Here is a 16,211-nt window from a genome sequence, read left to right on the forward strand (position 1 = left end):
CATCATGGGAACAGGGCAGACCAAACTACCAAGCCAATTCTTTACTGGAAAGGAAACAAGCTTCCGGAGACCGGTTTCTGGCATTGCAGCTGTCTTTGGCCCGGGTTGCTTGAATCCTGATGGTGCAGTGAGCAAGGGACTCATGTCTGAGCATACCCTTCAACTCCTATAGTGGCCAAAACGATTCAGAAAAGGGGGTGGTGATGGACAGAGCATTTGAATTAAGCAGAACACTCATACCCAGTCAAAAGATCAGGGCTTGATCCATCACCGTTTTTTAGCTCACTGCACCATCCCAGTTCAGAACCTGGCTACATGCAAATTAGTCTGTCCCTGGCCCAGTGCATCAGACTACCAAGCTACCAAGCCAATTCTTTACTGGAAAGGAAACAAGCTTCCGGGGACCGGTTTCTGGCATTGCAGCCGTCTTCGGCCCGGCTTGCTTGAATCCTGATGGTGCAGTGATCAAGGGACTCATGTCTGAGCATACCCTTCCCCTCCTATAGTGGCCAAAACGATTCAGAAAAGGGGGTGGTGATGGACAGAGCATCTGAATTAAGCAGAACACTCATACCCAGTCAAAAGATCAGGGCTTGATCCATTACCATTTTTTAGCTCACTGCACCATCCCAGTTCAGAACCTGGCTACATGCAAATTAGTCTGTCCCTGGCCCAGTGCATCATGGGAACAGGGCAGACCAAACTACCAAGCCAATTCTTTACTGGAAAGGAAACAGGCTTCCGGGGACCGGTTTCTGGCATTGCAGCCGTCTTCGGCCCGGCTTGCTTGAATCCTGATGGTGCAGTGAGCAAGGGACTCATGTCTGAGCATACCCTTCCACTCCTATAGTGGCCAAAACGATTCAGAAAAGGGGGTGGTGATGGACAGAGCATCTGAATTAAGCAGAACACTCATACCCAGTCAAAAGATCAGGGCTTGATCCATCACCGTTTTTTAGCTGACTGCACCATCCCAGTTCAGAACCTGGCTACATGCACATTAGTCTATCCCTGGCCCAGTGCATCATGGGAACAGGGCAGACCAAACTACCAAGCCAATTCTTTACTGGAAAGGAAACAAGCTTCCGGAGACCGGTTTCTGGCATTGCAGCTGTCTTTGGCCCGGCTTGCTTGAATCCTGATGGTGCAGTGAGCAAGGGACTCATGTCTGAGCATACCCTTCAACTCCTATAGTGGCCAAAACGATTCAGAAAAGGGGGTGGTGATGGACAGAGCATTTGAATTAAGCAGAACACTCATACCCAGTCAAAAGATCAGGGCTTGATCCATCACCGTTTTTTAGCTCACTGCACCATCCCAGTTCAGAACCTGGCTACATGCAAATTAGTCTGTCCCTGGCCCAGTGCATCAGACTACCAAGCTACCAAGCCAATTCTTTACTGGAAAGGAAACAAGCTTCCGGGGACCGGTTTCTGGCATTGCAGCCGTCTTCGGCCCGGCTTGCTTGAATCCTATGGTGCAGTGAGCAAGGGACTCATGTCTGAGCATACCCTTCCACTCCTATAGTGGCCAAAAAGATTCAGAAAAGGGGGTGGTGATGGACAGAGCATCTGAATTAAGCAGAACACGCATACCCAGTCAAAAGATCAGGGCTTGATCCATCACCGTTTTTTAGCTCACTGCACCATCCCAGTTCAGAACCTGGCTACATGCAAATTAGTCTGTCCCTGGCCCAGTGCATCATGGGAACAGGGCAGACCAAACTACCAAGCCAATTCTTTACTGGAAAGGAAACAGGCTTCCGGGGACCGGTTTCTGGCATTGCAGCCGTCTTCGGCCTGGCTTGCTTGAATCCTGATGGTGCAGTGAGCAAGGGACTCATGTCTGAGCATACCCTTCCACTCCTATAGTGGCCAAAACGAATCAGAAAAGGGGGTGCTGATGGACAGAGCATCTGAATTAAGCAGAACACTCATACCCAGTCAAAAGATCAGGGCTTGATCCATCACCGTTTTTTAGCTCACTGCACCATCCCAGTTCAGAACCTGGCTACATGCAAATTAGTCTGTCCCTGGCCCAGTGCATCATGGGAACAGGGCAGACCAAACTACCAAGCCAATTCTTTACTGGAAAGGAAACAAGCTTCCGGAGACCGGTTTCTGGCATTGCAGCTGTCTTTGGCCCGGCTTGCTTGAATCCTGATGGTGCAGTGAGCAAGGGACTCATGTCTGAGCATACCCTTCAACTCCTATAGTGGCCAAAACGATTCAGAAAAGGGGGTGGTGATGGACAGAGCATTTGAATTAAGCAGAACACTCATACCCAGTCAAAAGATCAGGGCTTGATCCATCACCGTTTTTTAGCTCACTGCACCATCCCAGTTCAGAACCTGGCTACATGCAAATTAGTCTGTCCCTGGCCCAGTGCATCAGACTACCAAGCTACCAAGCCAATTCTTTACTGGAAAGGAAACAAGCTTCCGGGGACCGGTTTCTGGCATTGCAGCCGTCTTCGGCCCGGCTTGCTTGAATCCTGATGGTGCAGTGATCAAGGGACTCATGTCTGAGCATACCCTTCCCCTCCTATAGTGGCCAAAACGATTCAGAAAAGGGGGTGGTGATGGACAGAGCATCTGAATTAAGTAGAACACTCATACCCAGTCAAAAGATCAGGGCTTGATCCATTAGCATTTTTTAGCTCACTGCACCATCCCAGTTCAGAACCTGGCTACATGCAAATTAGTCTGTCCCTGGCCCAGTGCATCATGGGAACAGGGCAGACCAAACTACCAAGCCAATTCTTTACTGGAAAGGAAACAGGCTTCCGGGGACCGGTTTCTGGCATTGCAGCCGTCTTCGGCCCGGCTTGCTTGAATCCTGATGGTGCAGTGAGCAAGGGACTCATGTCTGAGCATACCCTTCCACTCCTATAGTGGCCAAAACGATTCAGAAAAGGGGGTGGTGATGGACAGAGCATCTGAATTAAGCAGAACACTCATACCCAGTCAAAAGATCAGGGCTTGATCCATCACCGTTTTTTAGCTGACTGCACCATCCCAGTTCAGAACCTGGCTACATGCACATTAGTCTGTCCCTGGCCCAGTGCATCATGGGAACAGGGCAGACCAAACTACCAAGCCAATTCTTTACTGGAAAGGAAACAAGCTTCCGGAGACCGGTTTCTGGCATTGCAGCTGTCTTTGGCCCGGCTTGCTTGAATCCTGATGGTGCAGTGAGCAAGGGACTCATGTCTGAGCATACCCTTCAACTCCTATAGTGGCCAAAACGATTCAGAAAAGGGGGTGGTGATGGACAGAGCATTTGAATTAAGCAGAACACTCATACCCAGTCAAAAGATCAGGGCTTGATCCATCACCGTTTTTTAGCTCACTGCACCATCCCAGTTCAGAACCTGGCTACATGCAAATTAGTCTGTCCCTGGCCCAGTGCATCAGACTACCAAGCTACCAAGCCAATTCTTTACTGGAAAGGAAACAAGCTTCCGGGGACCGGTTTCTGGCATTGCAGCCGTCTTCGGCCCGGCTTGCTTGAATCCTATGGTGCAGTGAGCAAGGGACTCATGTCTGAGCATACCCTTCCACTCCTATAGTGGCCAAAACGATTCAGAAAAGGGGGTGGTGATGGACAGAGCATCTGAATTAAGCAGAACACGCATACCCAGTCAAAAGATCAGGGCTTGATCCATCACCGTTTTTTAGCTCACTGCACCATCCCAGTTCAGAACCTGGCTACATGCAAATTAGTCTGTCCCTGGCCCAGTGCATCATGGGAACAGGGCAGACCAAACTACCAAGCCAATTCTTTACTGGAAAGGAAACAGGCTTCCGGGGACCGGTTTCTGGCATTGCAGCCGTCTTCGGCCTGGCTTGCTTGAATCCTGATGGTGCAGTGAGCAAGGGACTCATGTCTGAGCATACCCTTCCACTCCTATAGTGGCCAAAACGAATCAGAAAAGGGGGTGCTGATGGACAGAGCATCTGAATTAAGCAGAACACTCATACCCAGTCAAAAGATCAGGGCTTGATCCATCACCGTTTTTTAGCTCACTGCACCATCCCAGTTCAGAACCTGGCTACATGCAAATTAGTCTGTCCCTGGCCCAGTGCATCATGGGAACAGGGCAGACCAAACTACCAAGCCAACTCTTTACTGGAAAGGAAACAAGCTTCCGGGGACCGGTTTCTGGCATTGCAGACGTCTTCGGCCCGGCTTGCTTGAATCCTGATGGTGCAGTGAGCAAGGGACTCATGTCTCAGCATACCCTTCCACTCCTATAGTGGCCAAAACGATTCAGAAAAGGGAGTGGTGATGGACAGAGCATCTGAATTAAGCAGAACACTCATACCCAGTCAAAAGATCAGGGCTTGATCCATCACCGTTTTTTAGCTCACTGCACCATCCCAGTTCAGAACCTGGCTACATGCAAATTAGTCTGTCCCTGGCCCATTGCATCATGGGAACAGGGCAGACCAAACTACCAAGCCAATTCTTTACTGGAAAGGAAACAAGCTTCCGGGGACCGGTTTCTGGCATTGCAGCCGTCTTCGGCCCGGCTTGCTTGAATCCTGATGGTGCAGTGAGCAAGGGACTCATGTCTGAGCATACCCTTCCACTCCTATAGTGGCCAAAACGATTCAGAAAAGGGGGTGGTGATGGACAGAGCATATGAATTAAGCAGAACACTCATACCCAGTCAAAAGATCAGGGCTTGATCCATCACCGTTTTTTAGCTCACTGCACCATCCCAGTTCAGAACCTGGCTACATGCAAATTAGTCTGTCCCTGGCCCAGTGCATCATGGGAACAGGGCAGACCAAACTACCAAGTCAATTCTTTACTGGAAAGGAAACAAGCTTCCGGGGACCGGTTTCTGGCATTGCAGCCGTCTTCGGCCCGGCTTGCTTGAATCCTGATGGTGCAGTGAGCAAGAGACTCATGTCTGAGCATACCCTTCCACTCCTATAGTGGCCAAAACGATTCAGAAAAGGGGGTGGTGATGGACAGAGCATCTGAATTAAGCAGAACACTCATACCCAGTCAAAATATCAGGGCTTGATCCATCACCGTTTTTTAGCTCACTGCACCATCCCAGTTCAGAACCTGGCTACATGCAAATTAGTCTGTCCCTGGCCCAGTGCATCATGGGAACAGGGCAGACCAAACTACCAAGCCAATTCTTTACTGGAAAGGAAACAAGCTTCCGGAGACCGGTTTCTGGCATTGCAGCTGTCTTTGGCCCGGCTTGCTTGAATCCTGATGGTGCAGTGAACAAGAGACTCATGTCTGAGCATACCCTTCCACTCCTATAGTGGCCAAAACGATTCAGAAAAGGGGGTGGTGATGGACAGAGCATCTGAATTAAGCAGAACACTCATACCCAGTCAAAATATCAGGGCTTGATCCATCCCCGTTTTTTAGCTCACTGCACCATCCCAGTTCAGAACCTGGCTACATGCAAATTAGTCTGTCCCTGGCCCAGTGCATCATGGGAACAGGGCAGACCAAACTACCAAGCCAATTCTTTACTGGAAAGGAAACAAGCTTCCGGAGACCGGTTTCTGGCATTGCAGCTGTCTTTGGCCCGGCTTGCTTGAATCCTGATGGTGCAGTGAGCAAGGGACTCATGTCTGAGCATACCCTTCAACTCCTATAGTGGCCAAAACGATTCAGAAAAGGGGGTGGTGATGGACAGAGCATTTGAATTAAGCAGAACACTCATACCCAGTCAAAAGATCAGGGCTTGATCCATCACCGTTTTTTAGCTCACTGCACCATCCCAGTTCAGAACCTGGCTACATGCAAATTAGTCTGTCCCTGGCCCAGTGCATCAGACTACCAAGCTACCAAGCCAATTCTTTACTGGAAAGGAAACAAGCTTCCGGGGACCGGTTTCTGGCATTGCAGCCGTCTTCGGCCCGGCTTGCTTGAATCCTGATGGTGCAGTGATCAAGGGACTCATGTCTGAGCATACCCTTCCCCTCCTATAGTGGCCAAAACGATTCAGAAAAGGGGGTGGTGATGGACAGAGCATCTGAATTAAGCAGAACACTCATACCCAGTCAAAAGATCAGGGCTTGATCCATTAGCATTTTTTAGCTCACTGCACCATCCCAGTTCAGAACCTGGCTACATGCAAATTAGTCTGTCCCTGGCCCAGTGCATCATGGGAACAGGGCAGACCAAACTACCAAGCCAATTCTTTACTGGAAAGGAAACAGGCTTCCGGGGACCGGTTTCTGGCATTGCAGCCGTCTTCGGCCCGGCTTGCTTGAATCCTGATGGTGCAGTGAGCAAGGGACTCATGTCTGAGCATACCCTTCCACTCCTATAGTGGCCAAAACGATTCAGAAAAGGGGGTGGTGATGGACAGAGCATCTGAATTAAGCAGAACACTCATACCCAGTCAAAAGATCAGGGCTTGATCCATCACCGTTTTTTAGCTGACTGCACCATCCCAGTTCAGAACCTGGCTACATGCACATTAGTCTGTCCCTGGCCCAGTGCATCATGGGAACAGGGCAGACCAAACTACCAAGCCAATTCTTTACTGGAAAGGAAACAAGCTTCCGGAGACCGGTTTCTGGCATTGCAGCTGTCTTTGGCCCGGCTTGCTTGAATCCTGATGGTGCAGTGAGCAAGGGACTCATGTCTGAGCATACCCTTCAACTCCTATAGTGGCCAAAACGATTCAGAAAAGGGGGTGGTGATGGACAGAGCATTTGAATTAAGCAGAACACTCATACCCAGTCAAAAGATCAGGGCTTGATCCATCACCGTTTTTTAGCTCACTGCACCATCCCAGTTCAGAACCTGGCTACATGCAAATTAGTCTGTCCCTGGCCCAGTGCATCAGACTACCAAGCTACCAAGCCAATTCTTTACTGGAAAGGAAACAAGCTTCCGGGGACCGGTTTCTGGCATTGCAGCCGTCTTCGGCCCGGCTTGCTTGAATCCTATGGTGCAGTGAGCAAGGGACTCATGTCTGAGCATACCCTTCCACTCCTATAGTGGCCAAAACGATTCAGAAAAGGGGGTGGTGATGGACAGAGCATCTGAATTAAGCAGAACACGCATACCCAGTCAAAATATCAGGGCTTGATCCATCACCGTTTTTTAGCTCACTGCACCATCCCAGTTCAGAACCTGGCTACATGCAAATTAGTCTGTCCCTGGCCCAGTGCATCATGGGAACAGGGCAGACCAAACTACCAAGCCAATTCTTTACTGGAAAGGAAACAGGCTTCCGGGGACCGGTTTCTGGCATTGCAGCCGTCTTCGGCCTGGCTTGCTTGAATCCTGATGGTGCAGTGAGCAAGGGACTCATGTCTGAGCATACCCTTCCACTCCTATAGTGGCCAAAACGAATCAGAAAAGGGGGTGCTGATGGACAGAGCATCTGAATTAAGCAGAACACTCATACCCAGTCAAAAGATCAGGGCTTGATCCATCACCGTTTTTTAGCTCACTGCACCATCCCAGTTCAGAACCTGGCTACATGCAAATTAGTCTGTCCCTGGCCCAGTGCATCATGGGAACAGGGCAGACCAAACTACCAAGCCAATTCTTTACTGGAAAGGAAACAAGCTTCCGGGGACCGGTTTCTGGCATTGCAGACGTCTTCGGCCCGGCTTGCTTGAATCCTGATGGTGCAGTGAGCAAGGGACTCATGTCTCAGCATACCCTTCCACTCCTATAGTGGCCAAAACGATTCAGAAAAGGGAGTGGTGATGGACAGAGCATCTGAATTAAGCAGAACACTCATACCCAGTCAAAAGATCAGGGCTTGATCCATCACCGTTTTTTAGCTCACTGCACCATCCCAGTTCAGAACCTGGCTACATGCAAATTAGTCTGTCCCTGGCCCATTGCATCATGGGAACAGGGCAGACCAAACTACCAAGCCAATTCTTTACTGGAAAGGAAACAAGCTTCCGGGGACCGGTTTCTGGCATTGCAGCCGTCTTCGGCCCGGCTTGCTTGAATCCTGATGGTGCAGTGAGCAAGGGACTCATGTCTGAGCATACCCTTCCACTCCTATAGTGGCCAAAACGATTCAGAAAAGGGGGTGGTGATGGACAGAGCATATGAATTAAGCAGAACACTCATACCCAGTCAAAAGATCAGGGCTTGATCCATCACCGTTTTTTAGCTCACTGCACCATCCCAGTTCAGAACCTGGCTACATGCAAATTAGTCTGTCCCTGGCCCAGTGCATCATGGGAACAGGGCAGACCAAACTACCAAGTCAATTCTTTACTGGAAAGGAAACAAGCTTCCGGGGACCGGTTTCTGGCATTGCAGCCGTCTTCGGCCCGGCTTGCTTGAATCCTGATGGTGCAGTGAGCAAGAGACTCATGTCTGAGCATACCCTTCCACTCCTATAGTGGCCAAAACGATTCAGAAAAGGGGGTGGTGATGGACAGAGCATCTGAATTAAGCAGAACACTCATACCCAGTCAAAATATCAGGGCTTGATCCATCACCGTTTTTTAGCTCACTGCACCATCCCAGTTCAGAACCTGGCTACATGCAAATTAGTCTGTCCCTGGCCCAGTGCATCATGGGAACAGGGCAGACCAAACTACCAAGCCAATTCTTTACTGGAAAGGAAACAAGCTTCCGGGGACCGGTTTCTGGCATTGCAGCTGTCTTCGGCCCGGCTTGCTTGAATCCTGATGGTGCAGTGAGCAAGGGACTCATGTCTGAGCATACCCTTCAACTCCTATAGTGGCCAAAACGATTCAGAAAAGGGGGTGGTGATGGACAGAGCATTTGAATTAAGCAGAACACTCATACCCAGTCAAAAGATCAGGGCTTGATCCATCACCGTTTTTTAGCTCACTGCACCATCCCAGTTCAGAACCTGGCTACATGCAAATTAGTCTGTCCCTGGCCCAGTGCATAAGACTACCAAGCTACCAAGCCAATTCTTTACTGGAAAGGAAACAAGCTTCCGGGGACCGGTTTCTGGCATTGCAGCCGTCTTCGGCCCGGCTTGCTTGAATCCTGATGGTGCAGTGAGCAAGGGACTCATGTCTGAGCATACCCTTCCACTCCTATAGTGGCCAAAACGATTCAGAAAAAGGGGTGGTGATAGACAGAGCATCTGAATTAAGCAGAACACTCATACCCAGTCAAAAGATAAGGGCTTGATCCATCACCGCTTTTTAGCTCACTGCACCATCCCAGTTCAGAACCTGGCTACATGCAAATTAGTCTGTCCCTGGCCCAGTGCATCAAGGGAACAGGGCAGACCAAACTACCAAGCCAATTCTTTACTGGAAAGGAAACAAGCTTCCGGGGACCGGTTTCTGGCATTGCAGCCGTCTTCGGCCCGGCTTGCTTGAATCCTGATGGTGCAGTGAGAAAGGAACTCATGTCTGAGCATACCCTTCCACTCCTATTGTGGCCAAAACGATTCAGAAAAGGGGGTGGTGATGGACAGAGCATCTGAATTAAGCAGAACACTCATACCCAGTCACAAGCCCAGGGCTTGATCCATCACCGTTTTTTAGCTCACTGCACCATCCCCGTTCAGAACCTGGCTACATGCAAATTAGTCTGTCCCTGGCCCAGTGCATCATGGGAACAGGGCAGACCAAACTACCAAGCCAATTCTTTACTGGAAAGGAAACAAGCTTCCGGGGACCAGTTTCTGGCATTGCAGCCGTCTTCGGCCCGGCTTGCTTGAATCCTGATGGTGCAGTGAGCAAGGGACTCATGTCTGAGCATACCCTTCCACTCCTATAGTGGCCAAAACGATTCAGAAAAGGGGGTGGTGATGGACATAGCATCTGAATTAAGCAGAACACTCACACCCAGTCAAAAGATCAGGGCTTGATCCATCACCGTTTTTTAGTTCACTGCACCATCCCAGTTCAGAACCTGGCTACATGCAAATTAGTCTGTCCCTGGCCCAGTGCATCATGGGAACAGGGCAGACCAAACTACCAAGCCAATTCTTTACTGGAAAGGAAACAAGCTTCCGGGGACCGGTTTCTGGCATTGCAGCCGTCTTCGGCCTGGCTTGCTTGAATCCTGATGGTGCAGTGAGCAAGGGACTCATGTCTGAGCATACCCTTCCACTCCTATAGTGGCCAAAACGAATCAGAAAAGGGGGTGGTGATGGACAGAGCATCTGAATTAAGCAGAACACTCATACCCAGTCAAAAGATCAGGGCTTGATCCATCACCGTTTTTTAGCTCACTGCACCATCCCAGTTCAGAACCTGGCTACATGCAAATTAGTCTGTCCCTGGCCCAGTGCATCATGGGAACAGGGCAGACCAAACTACCAAGCCAATTCTTTACTGGAAAGGAAACAAGCTTCCGGGGACCGGTTTCTGGCATTGCAGCCGTCTTCGGCCCGGCTTGCTTGAATCCTGATGGTGCAGTGAGCAAGGGACTCATGTCTCAGCATACCCTTCCACTCCTATAGTGGCCAAAACGATTCAGAAAAAAGGGGTGGTGATGGACAGAGCATCTGAATTAAGCAGAACACTCATACCCAGTCAACAGATCAGGGCTTGATCCATCACCGTTTTTTAGCTCACTGCACCATCCCAGTTCAGAACCTGGCTACATGCAAATTAGTCTGTCCCTGGCCCAGTGCATCATGGGAACAGGGCAGACCAAACTACCATGCCAATTCTTTACTGGAAAGGAAACAAGCTTCCGGGGACCGGTTTCTGGCATTGCAGCCGTCTTCGGCCCGGCTTGCTTGAATCCTGATGGTGCAGTGAGCAAGGGACTCATGTCTGAGCATACCCTTCCACTCCTATAGTGGGCAAAACGATTCAGAAAAGGGGGTGGTGATGGACAGAGCATCTGAATTAAGCAGAACACTCATACCCAGTCAAAAGATCAGGGCTTGATCCATCACCGTTTTTTAGCTCACTGCACCATCCCAGTTCAGAACCTGGCTACATGCAAATTAGTCTGTCCCTGGCCCAGTGCATCATGGGAACAGGGCAGACCAAACTACCAAGTCAATTCTTTACTGGAAAGGAAACAAGCTTCCCGGGACCGGTTTCTGGCATTGCAGCCGTCTTCGGCCCGGCTTGCTTGAATCCTGATGGTGCAGTGAACAAGAGACTCATGTCTGAGCATACCCTTCCACTCCTATAGTGGCCAAAACGATTCAGAAAAGGGGGTGGTGATGGACAGAGCATCTGAATTAAGCAGAACACTCATACCCAGTCAAAATATCAGGGCTTGATCCATCCCCGTTTTTTAGCTCACTGCACCATCCCAGTTCAGAACCTGGCTACATGCAAATTAGTCTGTCCCTGGCCCAGTGCATCATGGGAACAGGGCAGACCAAACTACCAAGCCAATTCTTTACTGGAAAGGAAACAAGCTTCCGGAGACCGGTTTCTGGCATTGCAGCTGTCTTTGGCCCGGCTTGCTTGAATCCTGATGGTGCAGTGAGCAAGGGACTCATGTCTGAGCATACCCTTCAACTCCTATAGTGGCCAAAACGATTCAGAAAAGGGGGTGGTGATGGACAGAGCATTTGAATTAAGCAGAACACTCATACCCAGTCAAAAGATCAGGGCTTGATCCATCACCGTTTTTTAGCTCACTGCACCATCCCAGTTCAGAACCTGGCTACATGCAAATTAGTCTGTCCCTGGCCCAGTGCATCAGACTACCAAGCTACCAAGCCAATTCTTTACTGGAAAGGAAACAAGCTTCCGGGGACCGGTTTCTGGCATTGCAGCCGTCTTCGGCCCGGCTTGCTTGAATCCTGATGGTGCAGTGATCAAGGGACTCATGTCTGAGCATACCCTTCCCCTCCTATAGTGGCCAAAACGATTCAGAAAAGGGGGTGGTGATGGACAGAGCATCTGAATTAAGCAGAACACTCATACCCAGTCAAAAGATCAGGGCTTGATCCATTACCGTTTTTTAGCTCACTGCACCATCCCAGTTCAGAACCTGGCTACATGCAAATTAGTCTGTCCCTGGCCCAGTGCATCATGGGAACAGGGCAGACCAAACTACCAAGCCAATTCTTTACTGGAAAGGAAACAGGCTTCCGGGGACCGGTTTCTGGCATTGCAGCCGTCTTCGGCCCGGCTTGCTTGAATCCTGATGGTGCAGTGAGCAAGGGACTCATGTCTGAGCATACCCTTCCACTCCTATAGTGGCCAAAACGATTCAGAAAAGGGGGTGGTGATGGACAGAGCATCTGAATTAAGCAGAACACTCATACCCAGTCAAAAGATCAGGGCTTGATCCATCACCGTTTTTTAGCTGACTGCACCATCCCAGTTCAGAACCTGGCTACATGCACATTAGTCTGTCCCTGGCCCAGTGCATCATGGGAACAGGGCAGACCAAACTACCAAGCCAATTCTTTACTGGAAAGGAAACAAGCTTCCGGGGACCGGTTTCTGGCATTGCAGCCGTCACCTACAGACAGTAGCAAAGTAACGCAACACAAGTATGTCTGTCTAGGGCGCCAGCTGAGCTAGCATGCCTACATTCATTTAGCTCAGCAAGAAAGAGAAGAAAATGTGGATACTCCATAGTGCATATTGCCTGAAAGGCTGACATTTTAATCACATCAAAATCAAATGTCCAGAGGATACCAGCAAATGTACTGCTACTGTGACACTATATATTTTTATGTGTTTTGCTAAGAACATTGTTTACAATTTCTCTTTTTTCTTTCATGATATAGCTATTCCTGCCAATCCGACACCACCTAAAAGGCAGGAGAGAGCAGCCTGGACCTGGCAGAGGAAGCTGGAGGCCATCAGGGATGAGCACCAGTGGTTGGTGGCTAAGGAGGAGGAGGTGGCAGCAGCTGCAAATGCTCTGGGCCCCAGCCATGCCCCCTGCCTCCGGTACACCATCGCCCCGGGCCAAAGGCAGCCACGTGCCGCCATTCTGCCACTGCTGCTCCCCGCTATTTTCGAGCATTTCAGCGCCAAATTTTACAGAGGCTAGTGTGCCTGGAAGCAAAGGAGGAGGAATGTCTGGACACATTGGAGAGGCACGTAAGGAAGCTCCTAGTCCTCTGTTAGGCCAACTCTTCTGCTCTTTTTTAATCCTTTTTTTGGTGGGTGGGACTTGTTTGGGAGAGGTGGGAATGTGGGATTTGGGGCATTTATAAGATTTTCTTTATGGACAATTTAGTTTTTGGATTTGGACACTACTTTGGACATTGGTTAGGGTTAGGGAGAGTGGTGGGACGATTGTGGGTTTACTAGTTTATTTATATTTGTTTAGGGAAATACATTTTTTATAGTTGTACATTATGATTGAAATCTTTTTTGCAGAATTACTGTTTTACTTTGCAATGTTGCCATTACCGCAGCCAGTTTTTGAAATCTGCTGACAGTGTTAACAACAAAATAGTTATAAGGTACCCTCCCATGTCCTTCTACTTTCTCCTCCTAGTCTGCAACTATATTAACCCCTAAGGACTCAAAGGTAATGGGTGTGTGGATTTCAATTGTATATAGAATGATTGTAGTTCAACAATTAATCAACCACAGTTCTCTTACCTGATTAGATGAAGCGAGGGCTGCATGGTTTTCCAAGGTGCCATGGTGGTGGTAGTAGTAGCTATTTATTAATGTAATGGGCCGGGTCAGTCGCCTTTTTTTAAGAATACCACTATCCTAGCATTACACCATGACGCTGGAGGTGTATCCTCACTCTGAACTGTACGAAACATTTCCAGCATTATGGTTGCCAACTGTGTCCGAAAGGTCTTCAAAAGTTCACCTGGAAGAAAATCAGGGCCAACTGCTTTACCAGACGGAAGTCTAGCGCCCGGGTTATTTTCCCCAAACTGATCGGGCGTCCAGAGTTTTAAGGTCTATAAATGATAATGCATCAACTCTGACCTCTTTGAAAAATCTCTTAATTCCCCCTTGTATCCTACAATAATCACTTATATCTTCAGAATACAGCTTCTGATAACATTTCTGAAACACAGAAAGAATTTCCCCTGGGTCAGTTACTAGACCTATATCTGGGTCTATAATGTCTGTAATCCGATTTTGTGCTTCTTTTTCTCTGATCCGCAGTGATAACATATGGCCCACCCTTTCATTTCTCTCATAGAGCTTGGACCGCCAAGCGAGCTATATGCCTGCAGATTTAGCAAATGAGATCTCCGTTATAGTGGATTTGGCAATTAAGATCCCAGTTCGAGCCAATTAAGCATCCCCTCCATCTGATAGAGCCTTCACCAAGTGATTCCCAGCTTTGGCCAATGTATCATACAATTCCTTGGTCCTATTCCTCTCTTTTTTCTGTGACTCCCAACCAAACTGTGTAGTCTCACCCCTAATCCTGGCTTTCAGAGTATCCCAAACATTTTGGATGCCCGTAATACCCCTGTTTTCCCTAAGAAACCTAGTGATCCACATATCCATAAGTTCTATATATGAATTGTTGCTTAATAGCACCCTGTTAAAGGTCCAATTGGTAAGTTGTTTCTGCCTTTTAATATTTACTTCCAATACCAGAGGGTTATGGTTGGATATTACCCTGGAAAAATTAGTGATTTTACTGCCCTGCACCAAGCAGTGAGAAATAAAAAAATAATCCAACCTTGCGTGTGTCCTATGCGGGGCCGAGAAATATGTTAAACCCTGGATCATTCCCTTCGGCTTGTGCCCACATGTCTCCCAACCCATGCAGCGCTTTCAGTTGACTAAGAGATCTGAAAAACCTTTGGTTTCCGCCCTTGATACACTATTTCTGGATGATTGGCGATCGCACAACCCAGGTTGATATTAAAGTCCCCACAGAGTATGATCGGGGAAGGCCAGCCCACCAGTTCTAAACCCAACCAGTTATACATTTCAAGATCGTCTAGTACTGGTCCATAGATAGAACATAATGTAAACATACTGCTGTCAATAGTACAATGCGTGATCGCCCACCTCCCATATTTATCAGAGATGGAGCGAGTAAAGTTTGCCATACCCCGACGTGCAAATATAGCGACCCCTTTTGTCTTAACCTCCTGTGTGGTCCACAGAATCAATTGAAACCCATCCAACTCCATAATTTGATTCCTACTGGCTTCTACATGTGTTTCTTGGAGGCAGATGATATCTGCCCTCAAGAATCGGATGTCTCACCCTTATCCTACATCGTTTGGCAGGGTCATTTAGTCCACAGATATTAACAGAGGCTATCCTAACACACCCCATTGTATATAATGAACAAAAACAGATGCTATATAACTCTGAGCAACATAATAAGAATTAGCATACCCCAGCAAATATATACCTATACCCCCAGAAGTTCCCTTCGTCCCTGGTAGGATCCACACCCCCAACCCCCCAAACCTCACCCAGACCCCTTACTAGGGCAAAAAAGGTCCTCAGACCCTTGTGATGCCTCCTGCGTTTGGTGTGCTCCCCATGTCACTCCCTAGCCCACCACCCAAAAAAAACAAACCCCAATCAGAGATATACGAGCCACTACGCCCAGCCCGGACCCTCGAGACACGAGATACAAAATATCTAACAACAAAAAAGAAAAAGGAACATACACCGCTAATTAAGAATTTTCCATCACCAGCTGAGCCTTAATTACATCTAACACCCCCTTTGAACAAGAAGGGAGAAAAGGGGAAATCCCAAAAGTCTCAGACTCAATCAGCCATTGGTTAGCTCCTTTAGGTAATTCTCAGCCTGAATCTCAGATGTAAATACCCTAACCCGCCCCATATAAATCACTTTCAACCATGCAGGGTTCATCAACTACACTTCACATCCATGTTTTTGGAAAGGGCTGATCAACTGCTGCAGACGCCACCTTCTTTCCAGAGTACTGTGGCAGAAGTCCAGCCAAACGAAGAAAGTCTACCCCTCTGCAGATTTTTTGGCGTCTGGTCTAGCTTTTTCGAATATCGCTTGCCGCAAAAAAAAGTTACCAAAGAATATTAAAATTGCTCTGGCTTTGGGTTGGGGCCAGGATTGCTTTTAACCATTAAGGGGAATCTATGTATACGCGGGATCTCTGCTTCCCAGTTCCATTGAGATAATTCTGGAAAAGCTGATTTCAAGAGCTTTAGCACATAGTCACGGACATCACTCCCCTCTGCTTTTTCTTCGATGCCCAACAAGCGTAGATTGTTTCTTCACTGCATATTTTTTGATTCCTCCAGTTACCATAGAATATCCATCATTCTCGCATCGTTAGCAGATGTTTTTTGCTCATTGCTTTCCAAACCAGCCTCCAGCCTGACTACAC

The 16,211-nt window shown here is 48.5% G+C and overlaps 1 long non-coding RNA gene across 1 annotated transcript in view; it reads left to right on the forward strand.

Annotated features, from left to right (window-relative positions):
• Positions 1–15,498, forward strand: part of LOC144799882 (uncharacterized) — a 181,948-nt gene extending 166,450 nt beyond the window's left edge. Inside the window, exon 2 of the long non-coding RNA XR_013603893.1 lies at positions 12,670–15,498. This is a non-coding gene — a long non-coding RNA (uncharacterized LOC144799882). The remainder of the gene's footprint in view (positions 1–12,669) is intronic.
• The last annotated feature ends 713 nt before the right edge of the window (positions 15,499–16,211 follow it).

Source organism: Lissotriton helveticus, chromosome 1_2 (assembly GCF_964261635.1).
Source record: "Lissotriton helveticus chromosome 1_2, aLisHel1.1, whole genome shotgun sequence".
Taxonomy (NCBI): domain Eukaryota; kingdom Metazoa; phylum Chordata; class Amphibia; order Caudata; family Salamandridae; genus Lissotriton; species Lissotriton helveticus.